Genomic DNA, 19207 nt, shown 5'->3' on the forward strand with positions numbered 1-19207 from the left:
GAGATAAGGAGGGACGATTGAAGGGAGTTTTTCAGTAATCTTTGGAACTTAAAAATTAGAATATTAATTATAGTGTATATTTAAAAAATCATTAAAATAATGACGATCAGTTGACAATAGGATTGACAATAGTTGGGATGGAAGGAAACCAGTTAAAGGGGTACTTGATTAACATAGGCATGAGAGGGGCACCTGGGTGGCTTAGTCCGATAAGCCTCTGACTTCGGCTTAGGTCATGATCTCACAGTTTGTTGGTTGGAGCCCCACATCAGGCTCTGTGCTGACAGCTTAGAGCCTGGAGCCTGCTTCGGATTCTGTGTCTCCCTCTCTCCCTGCCTATCTCCTGCTCATACTCTGTCTCTCAAAAATGAATAAAGGTTAAAAAAATTTTTTTAAAGTAGGCATAAGAATGCAGTGGCAAAGACAGTGGAGAGAAGAGGACTAATTTATAAATGACGTGAAGGTAATTTCACAATGTGTATCAACATTACAATTGTATTTACTTTTGTCTCAATCCTACTTCAGGGAATTTATCCTACAGTTATATGGAATGAAGTGATATATTTACACAGTTCTTAGTTGCAGTGTTGTTTGTAATAGTGATAGTGTCCAGCCATAATAAACTAAGACCTGTCCACACAACGGCATACTAAGCAGCTGTACAAAAAATGAGGAAGCTGTCTATGGACTAATGGGAAAAGATCTCCTGGATGTGTTAAGTAAAAAAGCCAGTGGAGAACAGTGTATGTAGTAATGCTACCATTTGGTAATAATAGAAATAGTGGAAGGATACTCATGAAACTAGTAAAGGTGATTATTTGTGGCTGTGGGGAAGGGTAATAGTGTAAGTGCTTCCATTGAGACTTTCAATGCATACATTTCTGTGTTTGGATTTTTGAGCTATATAAAACTGTTGCCTGTTTGAGAAAAAAGAAATTAAGAGAAAAAGAGATGTGAAGTAGACCCTATAGTCTTTGATGACCAATTGTATGTAGAGACATGAGGGAAGGAGGAAGTTAAGGGTAGCTCTCACATTTCTAATTCAGGGAGGTAAAAAAGGTCATAGCAACATCAGGGAGTATAGGAGGAAGATTAGGGTTTGGCCTGTGCATGGGAAGTTCTGGACTTAATATCCAGATGAATCCTTACTACTTCTTAGTTTAGTGTTTGTGTATGTATTTGTGTGTGTAATTTATGTGCTTTAGATAAGGAACTTGAGCTTATTTTAAACATGAATATTAAATAATCATCAATAAATATTTTTTATCCTTAGATTACATTTCTGTTTTAGGTTTTATGGAGAACAGCTTTGTAATGACTTCATAATTTTACAGTTAAATAGGGACACTGGGATGCACAGATAGAATGTAGATAGAGAAATAGGGAATGCAGATCTGATAAATACAAAGCTTCTATGGGAATTAGGAACTTAATTTATTAGCATGGTTCTGATTTAATCACATCTTTTGGTATCAGAAATTCAAAGAAATAAACATAGCTTTGTATAAGGATGTCATCTTTAGGGTACCTGAGATTATACTGTAATATTTAAAACAATATTAAAACTGGTTCAGACAAGTTTATAGTAGAGCATGAAAGTTATTTTTTATATAGCATGCTTGGGAGTAAATGTATATTATGTAAGACAAGGAAGTTTAACCTTAATGGAGAAAAGGAGTCACAACATTCTGGGTACTGCCTAAAACAAGTTCATGCTATGTAATTTGGTATTTAAAATTTATTTGAATGAGTTATATTTCAGAATCTAATTTTGAGGCCCTAATTTATCCATACACCTTTTACCTGATTTCTGTTTGGCTAGAGTAAAAAAATAAAACGGGAGCACAGGTAAATCACATACATGCCAGGACTTGCAGATGAATGTAGTAAATCTTCTCTAGGTTTATGTTAATAAGGACTTGGGTGTGGAATAGCAGTACAATAGAGCTGCTAAGTAATTCTTACTTGAGATTTAAAATTTTAACCGTTTTATATCTGAAGAAAAGACATCTTCTTTTAAAAATAACAAATAATGTTCTCTATATAATCCTGTAACACTTGGAGATGGTTTTGCTTTAGTGAGGGTGAAACTGTTCTGTCACCTCCAACCTATGCTTACTCCTTAACCACTTGCCTTTCTCAGCACCACAGTCCTCTGGAGCTTTAGGAAACACAATTTGAGAAATGCTGGATTGGGGTGGGCTACAGTTTGGGCATGGATGGATTCTTACCTCATATATGTTTGTTTGTTTGTTTGTTTTGTTTTTAGCACACAGCACAAAATTTTATTCATAGAGTGAAAGGAATACATGAATAGATGTAAGATGTTCCTAGATGGTAAGTTTGAAGTTGTAAATAAACCAATTCTTTGTACATTGATTCAGTATACATTTTTCTCTTAAGCCTCAAAGATCTCATCCACTCCTTTGGCTTTTAATGCCATTTTATATGCTGATGAGTCCTAAAAGTGTACTTATAGCCCTGACCTCTCTTCAAAAAAAAAAAAAAAAATTAATGTTCATTTATTTTTGAGAGAGACCAAGTGCAAGTGGGGGGGGGGGGCAGAGAGAGGGCAAGGGCGGGGAGACAGAACCCTAAGCAGGCTCCAGGCTCTGAGCTGTCAGCACAGAGCCCAGTGTGGGGCTTGAACTCATGAACCACAAGATCATGACCTGAGCTGAAGTCAGATGTTCAATCACCTGAGCCACCCATGCTCCCCAATGACCTTTCTTTTTGTACAGCCAAGTTCTCACTGGACATTTTCACCTGGATGACTTACAAGCCAAAACTTAACTCTTATTTTTCCACCTAAAGCAGATCCTATTCTAGAGTACCATCTCTATAAGTGGCACGTCTATCTACTCATTTTTTAAAAAACTTATTTAAATCCAAGTTAACATATAGTGTAGTATTGGTTTCAGGGGTAGAATTTAGTGGTTCATCACTTACATATAATACCCAGTGCTCATTCCAACAAGTGCCTTCCTTAATGACCATCACCCATTAGCCCTTCCCCCCACCTCCCCCCACCCCCCACAGCAACCCTCAGTTTGTTCTCTGTATTTAAAAGTCTTATGATTTGCCTCCCCGTTTTTATCTTATTTTTCCTTTCTTTCCTCAATGTTCATGTTTTGTTTAACTTCCACATATGAGTGAAATCATATATTTGTCTTTCTCTGACTTATTTCACGTAGCATAATACACTCTAGTTCCATCCACGTTGTTGCAAATGCCAAGATTTCATTCTTTTCAATTGCTGAGTAATATTCCAGTGTGTGTATATGCACATGTGCATACACACACACACACACACACACACACACACACACACACACACACACACTAGAATGTTACTTGGCAATCAAAAAGAATGAAATCTTGCCATTTGCAACACACACACATCTTTTTAAAATTTTTTTTTTTTTTTTTTCCTTTTCAACGTTTATTTATTTTTGGGACAGAGAGAGACACAGCATGAACGGGGGAGGGGCAGAGAGAGAGCGAGACACAGAATCGGAAACAGGCTCCAGGCTCTGAGCCATCAGCCCAGAGCCTGACGTGGGGCTCGAACTCCCGGACCGGGAGATCGTGACCTGGCTGAAGTCGGACGCTTAACCTACTGCGCCACCCAGGCGCCCCCACACACACATCTTTATCCATTCATCTGTCAATGGACCTTTGGGCTCTTTAAATAATTTGACTATTGTTGATAGTGATAGTTAAATAATTTGACTGTTGTTGACAATGTTATAAACATTGGGGTGCACGTGCCTTTGCACATCAGCATTTTTGTATCCTTTGCATAAATACCTAGTAGTGCAGTTGCTGGGTTGTAGAGTATTTCTATTTTTAATTTTTTTGAGGAACCTCCATATTGTTTTCCAGAGTGGCTGCATAAGTTTGCATTCCCACCAACAGTGCATAAGTTCTTTTTCTGCATCCTCACCAACATCTGTTGTTTCCTGAGTTGTTAATTGTAGACATTCTGACAGGTGTGAGGTGGTATCTCATTGTGGTTTTGATTCGTATTTCCTGGATGATGAGCATCTTTTCATGTCTGTTAGCCCTCTGGATGTCTTCTTTGGAAATATGTTTATTCATGTCTTCTGCCCATTTCTTCACTGGATTATTTGTTTTTTGTATTTTGAGTGTGATGAGTTTTTTTAATAAATTTTGGATACTCTTTATCCAATATGTTATCTGCAAATATCTTCTCCCATTCCATCCATTGCCTTTTAGTTTTGTTGATTGTTTCCTTCGCCGTGCAGAAGCTTTTCATCTTGCTGAGGTCCCAGTAGTTCCATTTTTTGCTTTTATTTCCCTTGCCTCCAGAGACAGGTCTAGTAAGAACTTGCTCTGGCTGAAGTCAAAGAGGTTGCTGCCTGTTTTCTCCTGTAGGATTTTGATGGTTTCCTGTCTCATATTTATAGGTCTTTCATCCATTTTGAATTTATTTTTGTGTGTGGTATAAGAAAGTGGTTCAGTTTCATTCTTCTGCATGTTGGTGCCCAGTTTTCCCAGCACCATTTTCTGAAGAGCCCGTCTTTTTTCCATTGGATATTCTTTCCTGCTTTGTTGAAGATTAGTTGGCCATTACATTTGTGGGTCCATTTCTGGGTTCTGTATTTCTCATATAACTTTGATGTGTCCAGTTGAGTGAAAGGATGGTAATATCCCAGTATATAGAAATAAAGCATTAGTGGTTCTTAATCAAGTATATTTTACCTCCAGGGGACATTCAGCAATATGTAGAGACTTTTTTTTTGATGTCATAAAATGGGGGACAGGGTGGTGTTACTGGCATCTGATGGGTAGAGACCAGGGATGCTGCTAAATGTCATACAATGCATAGAAAAGTCTGTGACAAAGTCGCAGTATGTCAGTACTGAGAGAAATCCTTGGTTAGTTGAATACCACCTATGTATGTAACACTGTTACAAAGTACTTATGGGTGCAAATGGCACTAAAAGAAAACCTTGTCTATATCCACAAGAAACTTATAACCTAGCTAAAGCATCTTAAACTTAGTAAGTTTGTGGCCAAACTCTTAAAAATATTTTTTAATGTAAATTTATTTTTGAGAGAGTAAGAGAGAGAGAGAGAGACAGAGACAGAGCGCAAGCAGGGGAGGGGAAGAGAGAGAGGGAGACACAGAATCTGAAGTAGGCTCCAGGCTCTGAGCTGTCAGCATAGAGCCTGACGCAGAGCTCAAACTCAGGATCTGTGAGATCATGACCTGAGCTGAAGACAGACGCTTAACCAACTGAGCCACTAAGGCGCCCCAGGAAATACTCTTTATCTGTGCTGTCCAGTATTATAGTCTTAAGCCACATAGGGACATTGAACACTTGAAATGTGGCTAGTGTGATTGAGGTACTGAAGTTTGGTTTGTTTGTTTGTTTTGAGAGAGAGAGAGGAAATGTGAATGGGGGAGAGCCAGAGAGGGGGACAGAGGATCCAAATCTGGCTCTGCGCTGACAGCTGCAAGCCCGATGGAGGGCTTGAGCTCATGAATGGTGAGATCATGACCTGAGCTGAAGTCAGAGGCTCAACTGATGGAGCCACCCAGGTGCCCCAGGGTACTGAAGTGTGTGTTTGTTTGTTTGTTTGTTTTGAAAGAGAGCATGAGCAAGGGAAGGGCGGAGAGAGAGGGAGAGAGAATCTCAAGCAGGCTCTACACACTCAGTGCAGAGCCTGATGTGGGGCTTGAACTCACAGGTCATGACCTGAGCTGAAATCAAGAGTCGGACTCAACCTGCTGAGCCACCCAGGCACCCCTGAAGTTTTAATTAAATAGCCATATGCATCATAGTAGTGCAGTTCTATAGGACATACTTGGGCAGAATGAAATTGATACCACATGGCAGGAAAGAAATGTATGAAGGGCTGAAAAGTAAAGTGACACATATTTGGAAAATAAAAATGAATCTTAACTGCATAAAACAGAACGTCTAATGGATTAAAAGACAAGGCAATAGCAGAAGGGGAATAAAGGGTTCTAGGTTCTGAGGTGTTTGTATTATATAGAAGGAGGGTCAGTTTTAAAAATATCCTTTGTATGGGAAACTTTAAATATGTAAAAACAAAGGAGAGTATAATGAAACCCCCATGTATTTATGTATTCATTGGCCAATGATGATCAACTCAAGACTAAAATGGTTTCTTACATATTCCTCTTTGTTTTATTTTATTTTATTCTATTGTATTTTATTTTATTCTATTTTATTTTATTTTATTTTATTTTATTTTATTTTATTTTATTTTATTTTATTTTATTTTTTTATTTTATTTTGAGAGAGCAAGCTCACTAGCAGGTGGGGAAGAGAGAGAGAGGAAATCCCAAGCAGGCTCCTCACTATCAGTGTGGAGCCCAATGTGGGGCTCGAACCCACAAACCATGAGACCATGCCCTGAGCAAAAACCAAGAATTGGACGCTTAACTGACTGAGCCACCCGGTTGTCTCCCTCATTATTTTATTTATTTATTTATTTTTTATTAAAAAAAAATTTTTTTTTTAACGTTTATTTATTTTTGGGACAGAGAGAGACAAAGCATGAACGGGGGAGGGGCAGAGAGAGAGGGAGACACAGAATCGGAAGCAGGCTCCAGGCTCTGAGCCATCAGTCCAGAGCCCGACGCGGGGCTCGAACTCACGGACCGCGAGATCGTGACCTGAGCGGAAGTTGGACGCCAACCGACTGAGCCACCCAGGCGCCCCTCCCTCATTATTTTAAAAGTGATCCCAAGTATCACATTATTTAATCTATAAATATATTGTTTTTATCTCTAAAAATATATAAACTTAAACTATAATACAATTATCCAGAAAAATATAAACATCATTCCTTAATATTATTACGTATTTAGGCAGTGTTAACATTTCCTCCATCTCCAAAATGATGTTTTTTCTTTTCTTTTTTAGAGAGAGTGAGCTTGAGTTGGGGGAGGGTAGAGGGAGGGAGGGAGGGAGAGAGAGAGAGAGAGAGAATGAATCTCAAGCAGGCTCCACACCCAGTGCAGATCCCAATGATTAGTTGACCTGAGCTAAATCAGGAGTCAGACATTTAGCCGACTAAGCCACCCAGGCTCCCCACAACTGCTGATGGTTTTGTTTTTTTTAATGCAACATTCACATTTATTGAAATATCTTATGGAACAAAAAAGGGGAGTACTGAACATCTAACAACTGTAAACTTTCTCAGGTATTTCTTTATCCAAAATGATTTTTTTTTTTACGAACTTAATTTTTTAGGTCATAATAATTTTTTTAGGTCAGTTTTAGGTTCACAGCAAACTTGAGGGGAAAGTATTTTCCATACACCATCTGCCCCCATACATTGCATAACCTCCCCCATTATCAGTATCCCCACCAGAGTGGTACATTTGTTACAATTGATGAACCTACACTGACACATCATCGTCACCCAAAGTCCATAGTTTACATTATGATTCATATTAATGTATGTTCTATGCATTTGGGCAAATGCGTAATGACATGTGTTCATCATCATGGTACCATACCGAGTATTTTTACTGCTCCATAAAAAAAAGATTTTAAAAATTTACATTTAGTTTCTTCAAATTGTAATCCAAACAGGGTCCACACATTGCCATTGACTGATGCTTGCTTAGGTCTTTATTTATTTTTTTAATGTTTATTTCTTTAAAAGTTTGTTTTTAACATTTATTTTTGAGATAAATCTTGAGCGGGGGAGGGGCAGAGAGAGAGAGGAAGTCACAGACTCGGTAGCAGGCTCCAGGTTCTATGCTGTCAGCACAGAGCCCGATGCAGGGCTTGAACTCACGGACTGCAAGATCATGACCTGAGCCGAAGTTGGACACCCAACTGACTGAGCCACCCAGGCGCTCCTTTAATGTTTATTTATTACTGAGAGAGTACAAGCGGGACAGAGGATTAGAAGCAGGCTCCTAGCATACAGCAGAGAGCCTGATGTGGGGCTCAAGTGCAGGAACCGCATGATCTGAGCTGAAGTCAAGAGTCAAACTCTTAACCGACTGAGCCGTTTAGGTGCCCCTGCTTAGGTCTTTTAAAGCAAGATTTTGGTTAACCCTAGACTTTTAATGCATGGTATAATTCTTAGGGAACCACTGCAAGAACAAAAATAGAGGCTGTAACTTCCAAATCAGTAGAAAAAATAGATAAAATGTTAAAAAAGAATCAGTCCAAAAGAAGACAGAAAAGAAACTGAACAGGTAACAAATGGAGAGAGCACAAAATTAGATGCTAGATTTAAACCGAGTTAAAGGTAAAAAGTAAATAATTGCACAGGTATCTTCCTAGCCTAAGGCATCATCAGCTGTTGCCTCCAATAATTTCCTAAGTAGTATTCCCGCCTCAATTCTTGCCTCCCTCTATGTACTACCCATATAATAACAGGAGTAGTTTTAAAAAAAATGTAAATCAGCTCTTTTCTGCCATCTTTCTGTGCCACCATAATGATGCACATAAATGTCCTGGCAGATTCTCTCAAGAGTATTAACAATGCCAAAAAGAGAGGCAAACACCAGGTTCTTATCAGGCCATGCTCCAAAGTCATAGCTGTGATGATGAGGCATGGTTACGCTGGCGATTTTGAAATCGTTGATGATCACAGAGCTGGGAAAATTGCTGGGAACTTCATGGGCAGGTTAAACTGTGGAGTGATCAGCCCCAGATTTGATGGGCAACTCAAAGATGTAGAAAAATGGCAGAATAATCTCCTGTCTAGCCAATTTGCTTTTCATTGTACTAACCTCAGCTGGCATCATGGACCATGAAGAAGGAAGATGAAACACACCGGAGGGAATATCCTGGGATTTTTTTCTAGGGATATAATACATATGTGCAAATAAAATGCCTCAATGGACCATATATATACATATATATATATATACACATAACGCATGCATATAAATCATATCACAACACTCTCCTGTTGAAAACATTCCAACAACTTCCTGGTAAATTCAGTGAAGTCCGTACTTAGTAGTGCCTATAACACCCTACATGATGTGGCCCATTTCTGTTTCTGTGACTGCATATCTTGCTATCATTTTTCACTCAAGCTTAGGGCCCTTAAACTTGCTGTGCCATCTCCCTGGATCACCAGGAGCAGTCACAATTCTTAGTTCTTAAAAAAAAAAGCAGCTTAGTTCTAAAAACCAGAAACCACCTCTGGTTAATTTAGCAGAAAAGGAATTTGTCACAGGAAGAAACCAGCACTGTCAATGGAATCTGCTTCCATTCTTGCCATAATGGATTCTATATACTTGCTGCTTTTTTATGCATTTATTTCCTTTTTTTTTTTTTTTTTTTTTTTTAATTTTTTTTTTTTTTTTCAACGTTTATTTACTTTTGGGACAGAGAGAGACAGAGCATGAACGGGGGAGGGGCAGAGAGAGAGGGAGACACAGAATCGGAAACAGGCTCCAGGCTCTGAGCCATCAGCCCAGAGCCCGACGCGGGGCTCGAACTCACGGACCGCGAGATCGTGACCTGGCTGAAGTCGGACGCTTAACCGACTGCGCCACCCAGGCGCCCCTATGCATTTATTTCCTAAGTTATAGTCCATCCTGGACGTTTCTTTATTGGAGTGGAGGTCATGTAACTGCACCCTAGCTGCGTGGAAAGCTGGAAAAGCAAATATTTAGCTTCACTAGTAGGTAGAAGTTTCTGGCTTCTTTCAGGACTCATCAGAGGGGAATTCCTTGGACATATGAAGATGTTTTGATGCTGAGCCAAAAAAGTGACCTGTCCTTTATGATGCTTTTCTCAGGAATCCTTCCTTGCTTTGCTTCCTCCCTTAATTCACATTTCTACTCAAATGCCCTCTCCTCAAAGAGGCCTTTCCTTAGACTTTGTCTAAAATGGTGATTCCCCATCTCTAATCCAGTATTTTCTCTTTTCTTATTCTGCCTTACATTTTCTTCATAGTACCACTGTTACTGATTGATTAATTGGTAGCCTCTTCCCCAGGAACACAAGCTCCATGAGGGTAGGGACTTGTTTTTGTTTACCTTTCTGTTGGCACATATATGCTTAGTAAACATTTGTTTAATGAATGAAGGGAATACATAGATAATGCTATAAATACCTGAGAAAATTTAAAGGGAAGGATTATTGAAGAATTAGCTCATTTAAGGAAGGTTTATTGGAGGGATGCTTGGGTAGCTCAGTTGGTTGAGCATCTGACTTCGACTTTGGATCAGGTCATGATCTCGCAGTTTTGAGTTTGAGCCCCACATTGGGCTCTGTGCTGACAGTTCGGAGCCTGGAGCCTGCTTCAGATTCTGTGTCTCCCTCTCTCTCTGTCCCTTTCTGGCTCATTCTCCCACCTTCTCTCTTTCAAGAATAAATGAACATTAAAAAAATTTTAAAAGAAAGTTTGTTGGAGAAGAGAAATTTTTGAAATGGGCTTTGATTGGAGGATTTGGAGAGAAGGAAGGTAGCTATCTAAACTGGGCAAATAGCATGAGGGAAGGCATTGGGTATGGAGTAAGGTGGACACGTATCAAATAAGAATTGTTTAGAATCTGATGGCTATCAGGGTCCTTTATGAGGTGGGAATTGAGAAAAGTGGACAAGGTGAAGGTGTGAGGTTACAGCAGGTGATAGAGGGCCTTGAACTAATAATAAGGTGGTCTTTTACTTGCTAGAGAGTAAAAGATGACTAGTGTTTTTTTTTTTTTTTTAATTAAAAATAAACTGGTATTTTCACATAGTATTATGCAGGCGTAAAATAGAATGAGGTAAATCTCTGGAGAATTTTCTGGGAAATATATTAAGTGGAAAAAAGCTAAGTGCAGAACAGTGTATGTAGTATACTCTCTTGGTATATGAAGTGTGTGTGTGCGAGTAAGAATATATACACTAATTTGTTTATGTTTCAAAAAGAAAAACTGAAAAGCCAAACCAGAAATTAATAAAATGGTTACCTTGGGGTGGGGAAGAGAGAGGGAGAGGGAATGATGTGAAGGAAATAGGAATGGAAGTGAGATTCCTGTTTAGTTTTGACTTTTGAATTATGTAAATATTTTACACATTCAAAAATTACAATTAAATGAAAATAAAAACAATCTCTAAAATTGGGAACAAACTTAAAAAAATGAACCTATTGTATATCAAAATAGTTCTTTTTTTTTTTTTTTAATTTTTTTTTTCAACGTTTATTTATTTTTGGGACAGAGAGAGACAGAGCATGAACGGGGGAGGGGCAGAGAGAGAGGGAGACACAGAATCGGAAACAGGCTCCAGGCTCTGAGCCATCAGCCCAGAGCCCGACGCGGGGCTCGAACTCACGGACCGCGAGATCGTGACCTGGCTGAAGTCGGACGCTTAACCGACTGTGCCACCCAGGCGCCCCTCAAAATAGTTCTTTAAATACGTGGAGAAAAACACACTCTCAAGTGACTTTTGAGCTCTATATCAAATGGCATATATGCTAAGGACAAAAAGAACTGCAGAGAAATCTTAAACCTCATTCATTTTATTGCTAGTTGTAATGTTGATATTTTTATTCTGATACCATTGGATACATGTTTAGGTTAAAGCCAATAAATAAGATTGTATGCTTATATGTTAGAAGTCAATAGAAATACAAAATCAAAGGAGCTAGGCAAAAACGATATTTATAATGTTGAACTTGAATTATAAATGTCAGTATGAATTCAGGATTTAAAATATGTATATTTCTTTATTTTTAAATTTTTTTAAATGTTTACTCATTTTTGAGAGACACAGAGAGATAGAGCATGAATGGGGGAGGGGCAGAGAGAGAGGGAGACACAGAATCTGAAGGAGGATCCAGGCTGTGAGTTGTCAGCACAGAGTCTGACATGGGCTCGAACTCACCAACCATGAGATCATGACCTGAGCCGGTCAGACGTTTAACTGACTGAGCCACCCAGGCACCCCAAAATATCCATATTTCTTAATTCCATCCATATATATATATTTCTTAGATGTGTCCTCTGAAAGGATCTTGAAAGTGTGTCACTTTCGTAGATAATAAGTACTTGTATTACCTCAGTTTTGTTCTTTAAATACTTTATTGAAGAAATGACTGGTTCCGGGACTGAGGCAGGGAACGTACATAGTGAACCTAGGACAATTTGTGCCAGAAGCAAGGAACCTTTCAAAGACACAAGAAAAGCCTACCTGAAGAGGCTCTTTTTGGCCAAAATTGAGACAATTTGAACATAAAAAAGAATAAGGAGAATAATTTGAAACAATATATAATAAAAAAAACAAATGGAGATGGCTATTACCTATTCTTTACTCTGAAGATTGGTAATTTAACAATTGAATTGTCTTTTTTGGTAGAAATTTGCATGGTGCCAAAGTAACACTCCACAGAATACTAGTTGGTCTCAAAACAATAAAACTTTACAGTGGAAGGATCAGGCTTATTACCAGGTTTGTTATTAATCTTGGCATCACTAACAATGAGCCAAAAAATATGTGCATCCTGATGTGATTCAATATCAAATAGACTGCATCAACTGAAGTATTTTTTTAATGTTTATTTATTTATTTTGAGAGAGAGAGAGAGCAGTGGAGGGGCAGAGAGGGAGAGAGAGGGAGAGAGAGAGAGAGAGAGAGAGAGAATCTCAAGCACATTCTGCACTGTCCACACAGAGCCTGCCATGGGGCTCGATCCCACTAATCATGAGATCGTGAACTCAGCTGAAATCAAGAATTGGATGCTTGACCCAGCTAAACCACCCAGGCATGCCTGAAGTAATTTTGTAGAACATTTAAAATCTGAATTTAGTCGGACTTTTCAGACTTTCAGTTTATAAGTAATATGGGAGATGAAAGAAATTAAACACCACCTTAGATGAAGTGATCAGAAAAATACAGAATGTGAGATATAGATGAACTGGCCATTTAATGTCATAGGAGAGGAAAACAAGGGTAGCGGGGCGGGGGGGGGGGGGGGGGGGAGGAGGAAACTGTCCGAGCATATAATTAATCTAGAGATATAACAACCAAATGCAGTATGTGCCAGCTGTAAAGTACATTTTTTTTAGAAAGGAGTAGGATGAAGCAAGATGGCCAACTTTTAATTTAGAATGTGGGTGATGGGCATATGGGTGTGTGTGTTTGTGTATATACACACATATATTCATTTATATGCATACATATACACTTTTCTATATTTAAAAGATTTTATAATAAAAACTTAAAAATATTTTTCTGTTTATGGACACTTAAGTTGTTTGTAGTTTCTTTTTCTTCAATTACAAATAATGTTTCTGTAAACGTTCCTATACATGCTTCCTTTCCTGTGTACATGTTAAGGAGATATGGCAACTTTCTAGTAGTGGAATCCTGGATCAGGGTAGACGTACCTTCAACTCTGCTAAATATTGATAATTTGTTCTTCAAATGGTTGTATTGATGAGGTTTTTAGACAAGAGAATTATGAAATGTATGTCTTCCCTATTAGGTGATGAATTCTTTGAGTGTAGGTACCATGTAGAGACTCATATAGAAATGTTTGAGTTGAACGAAATTGTATTTTAGTGGGACTGCCTGGTAGCAGGATGAGAAATTAGGATGAGGTCAGCTAAGAGGGTATTGTGATGTTTAAGGTATGAGGCAGTGAGTGTGTAAGACTGGAGGTAGTAGAGAGGAAGGGATGAATATTAGAAATCTTGGAGAGAAAGGATTGAAGTATATGTGCTTTTATTGTCAGGTAGGATATTGATGATTCACTGTTGTGACTTCTAATACCCAGTAGTTTGTTGGCTTCACTTTATAGTAAACAGGTAAGTTATGCTTCCCTATTAACTCAAAACCATCTACTGACCTAGTTCTAGTAGAGTTCTAGCCTTTTCTTCATCCTCTGCTTGCACTCTTTTTAAGCCTCAGTCTTTTCCTGGGATAAAGATATTGATTTAAAAGAGACTAGTAGTTGAATGGGGTAAAGCGGCAGTGGGTTGCAAAGATGGAAGAATTTATGTAGTAATATGGGTAGAATTTGTGGGTAGCTTCATTCCCAAGTCAGTTTGTGAAGTCTTCCTAGGACAGAGGATATCTTCCTGTAGTTTTTAAGGGGAAAGTTTATCCAGTGTTATAACAGAGATAATTAATCAGATGTAGTTTTTTCTAAGAGAATGTCCTATATCTTATTTTAAAATGTTGCAACTTTTTGTAAATTGTAAAGTTGGTGCCTTCAAGAAGTTTAGATTAATGGTTCTAGAATAGCTTTTTCCAACAGAAATATAATGTGAGGAGCATATTTAAAATTTTAGAGCAGCCACATTAAAAAAAAAGGTGAAATTAATTTTAATAATATATTACATTTAATCCCATATATCCAAAATATTACCATTTTAACATGTAATTGATATAAGTTATTAATGAGATATTTTGTATTCTTTTTTGGGATTAAGTCTTCAGAATCTGTTGTGTTATACTTATAGCACAGCTCCATTTGGACTAGCTACATTTCAGTGCCCACTATAATTATGGCTAGTGGCTACTGTATTGGACAGCTCAGTTCTAGAACATACTCAGTCAAAACGTTTGAACTCAGTTTGGTGCTGATTTGACCCACTGTCATTGAGGGTGGCCATGAGCTGATCTTGCTTCATAGACCTGTTGCTGGTTATTAGATAAGTTCTGGCTTCCTGTCCAAATCTTCCTGTCCAAGAGTGATTTTGAGGGTCCCAGACAAAGCCATTATCCAGATTTACTGATTATATTCACACTTTTCCCTTTTGCCTCAGAAAACCTAGAACTGACCTTGGACTGTTTTGAAACAAATCTGTCAATTTGAGTTGCTGCCAATAAAAAGAATATTCAAGCGAGTTCTAATCTCATTCATTTGTAAGGATTTTAGTTACAACAAGGCTGACAGGAATTCAGCGAGCATTTTATTGATTATGGTATTTCTTAGAGTTTGTGACACTGTCAGCCTTGTTTGCATTTTTAAAGTCAAACGTTATGACTCTTGGTTATCTGAGGTATTTCTGGAGTTTCTACTGTGTGCTAAATGTTTATTCAATGAATGTTTTTGAGCATTTACCATACTTTAGGCACAGTGACAACTTGTAGCCAAGTAAACAGGCACATTTAGTGTGGTCTGATAAATGCTATGATAGAAACTTCATATGCTAGGAGAAAACAAGGAAGGACACTTCAGTTAATTTTGGGGCATCAGGAATGGCTTCTTTGAGGAGATAAGCTGAACTCTGAAGGACAGGTAGGAATAAATATGGCAATAGTGGGTGTGGAGAAGAGAAGATTCTTCCTGGCAGAGGGAATATTTTTTATAGATATCCAACAGTGAGAAAAAGAACCAAGTACAACATTTTTCCTGTAATTCAGAATTCAGTGTGAGAAGTAGTGAGTAGTGTATATGGGATGGTGGCAACAGATCCCAAATGTGAAAGGCCTGGACTCTTATGGCAGAGTTTGACATTTTTGTTGTTGTTGTTGAGAGAGAGAGCACGCGTGCGCACACACAAGCTGGGGAGGTGCAGAGAGAATCTCAAGCAGGCTCTGAGCTGTCGGCACAGAGCCTAATGTGGACCTCGATCTCACGAATCATGAGATCATGACCGGAGCCAAAACCGAGTCCAATGCTTCCGACTGAGCCACCTAGGTGCCCCAGAGAGTTTGACTTTAACTGAGTTAACTGAGGAAGAACGTGATTTCATTTAAGGATGACTAAGAAGTTTGGTATTAGAATGGAGAATAAATTAGAGGAAGACAAGACTGAGGCATAGACACTAATTTAGAGGTGTCCTAGGAGAGAAAGGATGGAGATGAGCAAAGATTGAGGCAGAGAGACAAGACTGTCAATATACATTTATTGAAGGCCTACTTTCTAGCATTGGAAAGAGGTAGAAGAATTTAAGAGACATTTAGGAGGTAAAAGTGACAGGTCTTAATGATTGATTGGAATTAAAATGGGTAGAAGAAAGGGGTCAAGGACGATTCCAAAGTTTCTGATCTACAGAACAAGCCACTACTTGGACAGATTGACTTTTTTTTTTTTTAATTTTTTTAATGTTTTATTTACTTTTGAGAGAGAGAGGGGGAGAGAGAGAATGAGCGGGGGAGGGGCAGGGAGAGAGGGAGAATCCATGAAGCAGGCTCTAGGCTCTGAGCTGTCAGCACAGAGCCCAACATGGGGCTCAAACCTATGAACCACAAGATCGTGACCGGGGCCGAAGTCAGATACTTAACTGACTGAGCCACCCGGGCACCCCAGCTTGATTTTTAAAGTACCTTGGAATCTATAGGTGGAGGCATCTATCCAGTTGAACATTTGAGTCTAGTGCTTGGACAGAGTCTAGGACTGAAGATAGATTTGGAAGTCATCAGGTAATCTTGGCTAAGAAAGATAAACTTTCTAGAGGAGAGAATGTAGAGAATGAAAAAGAGGGCTGAAAAATGACACACTGAGAAACTGCCAATATTTAAGGGGAAGAGAAAAGGGATCCAGTTGAAAGACACATAAGCTACCATCCTTGCCTCTAAGCATTTTGTAATTTAAGTGAGACACATAAACATGAATCATTTGGTGACCAGTGCAAGTCAGAGTCTAATTTGATGCCAACTTTTATTGTACCACCTCTTGTATTTTATGTGAAATGAAGTTAAGTGTATAAAGGAAGTGGTTAGTATTTAGGCCAGGGAGTAGCATTGGTAGTGCATGCATTCAGTGGGGACATCTAGCCTGTGGTCACTAGAAGGACTCAGATGATGGCATATTGCATAGTATGTGTATTGCCTGTGTTGTGAATGTGGACTCTGGAGCCATTCAGCCTTGGTTATTCTCCACTAGCAGTATGACCTTAGGCATGTAACTTTCTATGACTCAATTTTCTCAGCAATACAATGATGATGATGATAATTCTGACTTGAAGGTATTGTGAAATTGAATGAGTTAGTATGTGTAAATTCTTAGACTGTGTCTGGCACAATTTCTCTTGTTGTTTTCTCTCTCTATATGTACATACACATACATGGATGGCTGTGTTATACTTTACTATGTTACACCCACTATATGTGTATATGTAGTATTATATACATGTTAGGAATTATCATCATTTAATAAATGGTGTGTCTGATGAGGGCTCATGATTTGGACAGGATAGGTAGGCACCAGAGAAGAAATGTTCCCTCTATGAAACTTAATGTGAACATACATGGTTTTTAAACAGGCTTTCACTGGTAAAGTGGGTGAAAAAATGGTATGAGAATCCCCTTTCCTTCTGATTCCCAGTTGGAAGCAAAGAATGCCCTTTTAATAGAAGGCTTTAAAGATGTTAAAGCCTTTGTGTGTTATGTTATCCCTGTGTGGTAGTGGGATTTGCTCAGGTCATATTTTCTCAAGAAAAGTTATTCTGGAAGGAAGTTTTTCATCAGCTTTGTGAGTATGAGTTCACTGGATCCTTGGCTTTAACTTTGGGAAAATCTAGATCTGGAATCAAAGTTCTGGCTTTGGGGATTGGGAACCTTGTGGAGCAGCAGTCATTATTTTATACTGATAGTGGGAGTGTAAATTGGTATCATCTTTTGGTGATAATTTGGTAGTGTCTATCACAATTAAAATGTGAATGTAGGGGCACATGGGTGGCTCAGTTGGTTACGCATCCGATTTCAGCTCAGGTCATGATCTCACATTTCGTGAGTTTGAGCCCTGTGTGGGGCTCTGTGCTAACAGCTTGGGGCCTGGAGCCTGCTTTGGGTTCTGTGTCTCCCTTTCTCTCTGCCCCTTCCCCACTCATGCTCTGTCTCTCTGTCTGTCTGTCTCTTTCTCAAAAATAAAGATTACAATAATTTTTTTAATGTGATGTTAAAAATGTAGCAATTATACTTCTTTTGTAAAAAAATTTTTTAAAGATTATTTTTTTTATTTTAGAGAGAGAGAGAGAGCATGAGTGGGGAAGAGGGGCAGAGGGTGAGAAAGAGAAAGAGCGAGAATCCCAAGCAGGCTCCATGCTCTGCACTCAGCAAGGTGCCTGATGTGGGGCCCAATCCTATAACTGTGAGATCTTGACCTGAGCTGAAACCGAGAGTTGGACACTCAACCAACTGAGCCACCCACGCGGCCCTAGCAAAATTATGCTTTCTAGAATAGTTTTCATAAAAGTGCTAACCCAAGTGTATGGGTTTGTTACAGCACTATTTGTAAAGATGAAAAATGAAAATTGATTGAATAATTAATGTATTCATATTCCGTATATTTGTTTCTTATTTCTGTAGTGTAATAGTTTCCTATTTCCTGTAACAAATTACCATAAACTTAGTGCCTTAAAATGACACAAATTTATTATTTTACAGTTATGGAGGTCTGAAGACTCAGAATTAAGATTTTAGCAGGGTTGTGTTCCTTCTGGAGGCTCCAGGGGAGAATCTGTTTTCTTTCCTTTTCTAGTTTTTAAAGACTGCCTGCATTTCTTGGCTGGTGCAGCACCCCCCTCCCACCATCTTCAAGGCTAGCAGCTATAGCAGGTTCAAATCTCTGTCTCTCTTCTCTCTGTTCTCTGCAACCTTCTCTTCGATCCTGACCCTCCAACCTTCCTCGTATAAGAACTCTTCTGATTGCATTAGGCCCATCTAGATAATCCAGGATCTTCCTATATCAAGATCTTTATTGACATTTTGACAATATTTATTCTTCCAATCCATGAGCAGGGAATGTCATTCCATTTCTTTATGTCTTCTTCAATTACCTTCATAAGCTTTCTATAGTTTTCAGCATACAGATTTTTTACATTTTTGGTTAGATTTATTCCTAGGTATTTTATGCTTCTTGGTGCAATTGTGAATGGGATCAGTTTCTTTATTTGTCTTTCTGTTGCTTCATTGTTAGTGTATAAGAATGCAACTGATTTCTGTACATTGATTTTGTATCCTGCAACTTTGCTGAATACATGTATCAGTTCTAGCAGACTTTTGGTAGAGTCTATCGGATTTTCCATGTATAATATCATGTCATCTGCAAAAAGCGAAAGCTTGACTTCATCTTTGCCAATTTTGATGCCTTTGATTTCCTTTTGTTGTCTGATTGCTGATGCTAGAACTTCCAACACTATGTTAAACAACAGCAAAGCTATCTACACATTCAATGCAATCCCAATCAAAATTGCACCAGCATTCTTCTCAAAACTAGAACAAGCAATCCTAAAATTCATATGGAACCACAAAAGACCCCGAATAGCCAAAGTAATTTTGAAGAAGAA

At 38.5% G+C, this 19207-nt stretch overlaps 1 protein-coding gene and 1 pseudogene across 8 annotated transcripts in view; both read left to right on the forward strand.

The window, feature by feature from the left end:
• Positions 1-19207, forward strand: part of GABPB1 (GA binding protein transcription factor subunit beta 1) — a 70694-nt gene that overhangs the window by 12104 nt on the left and 39383 nt on the right. The gene's annotated exons all lie outside the window — the stretch shown is intronic.
• Positions 7840-9129, forward strand: LOC123583034 (annotated as a pseudogene).

The sequence above is a fragment of the Leopardus geoffroyi genome, chromosome B3 (genome assembly GCF_018350155.1).
Source record: "Leopardus geoffroyi isolate Oge1 chromosome B3, O.geoffroyi_Oge1_pat1.0, whole genome shotgun sequence".
Lineage (NCBI taxonomy): Eukaryota > Metazoa > Chordata > Mammalia > Carnivora > Felidae > Leopardus > Leopardus geoffroyi.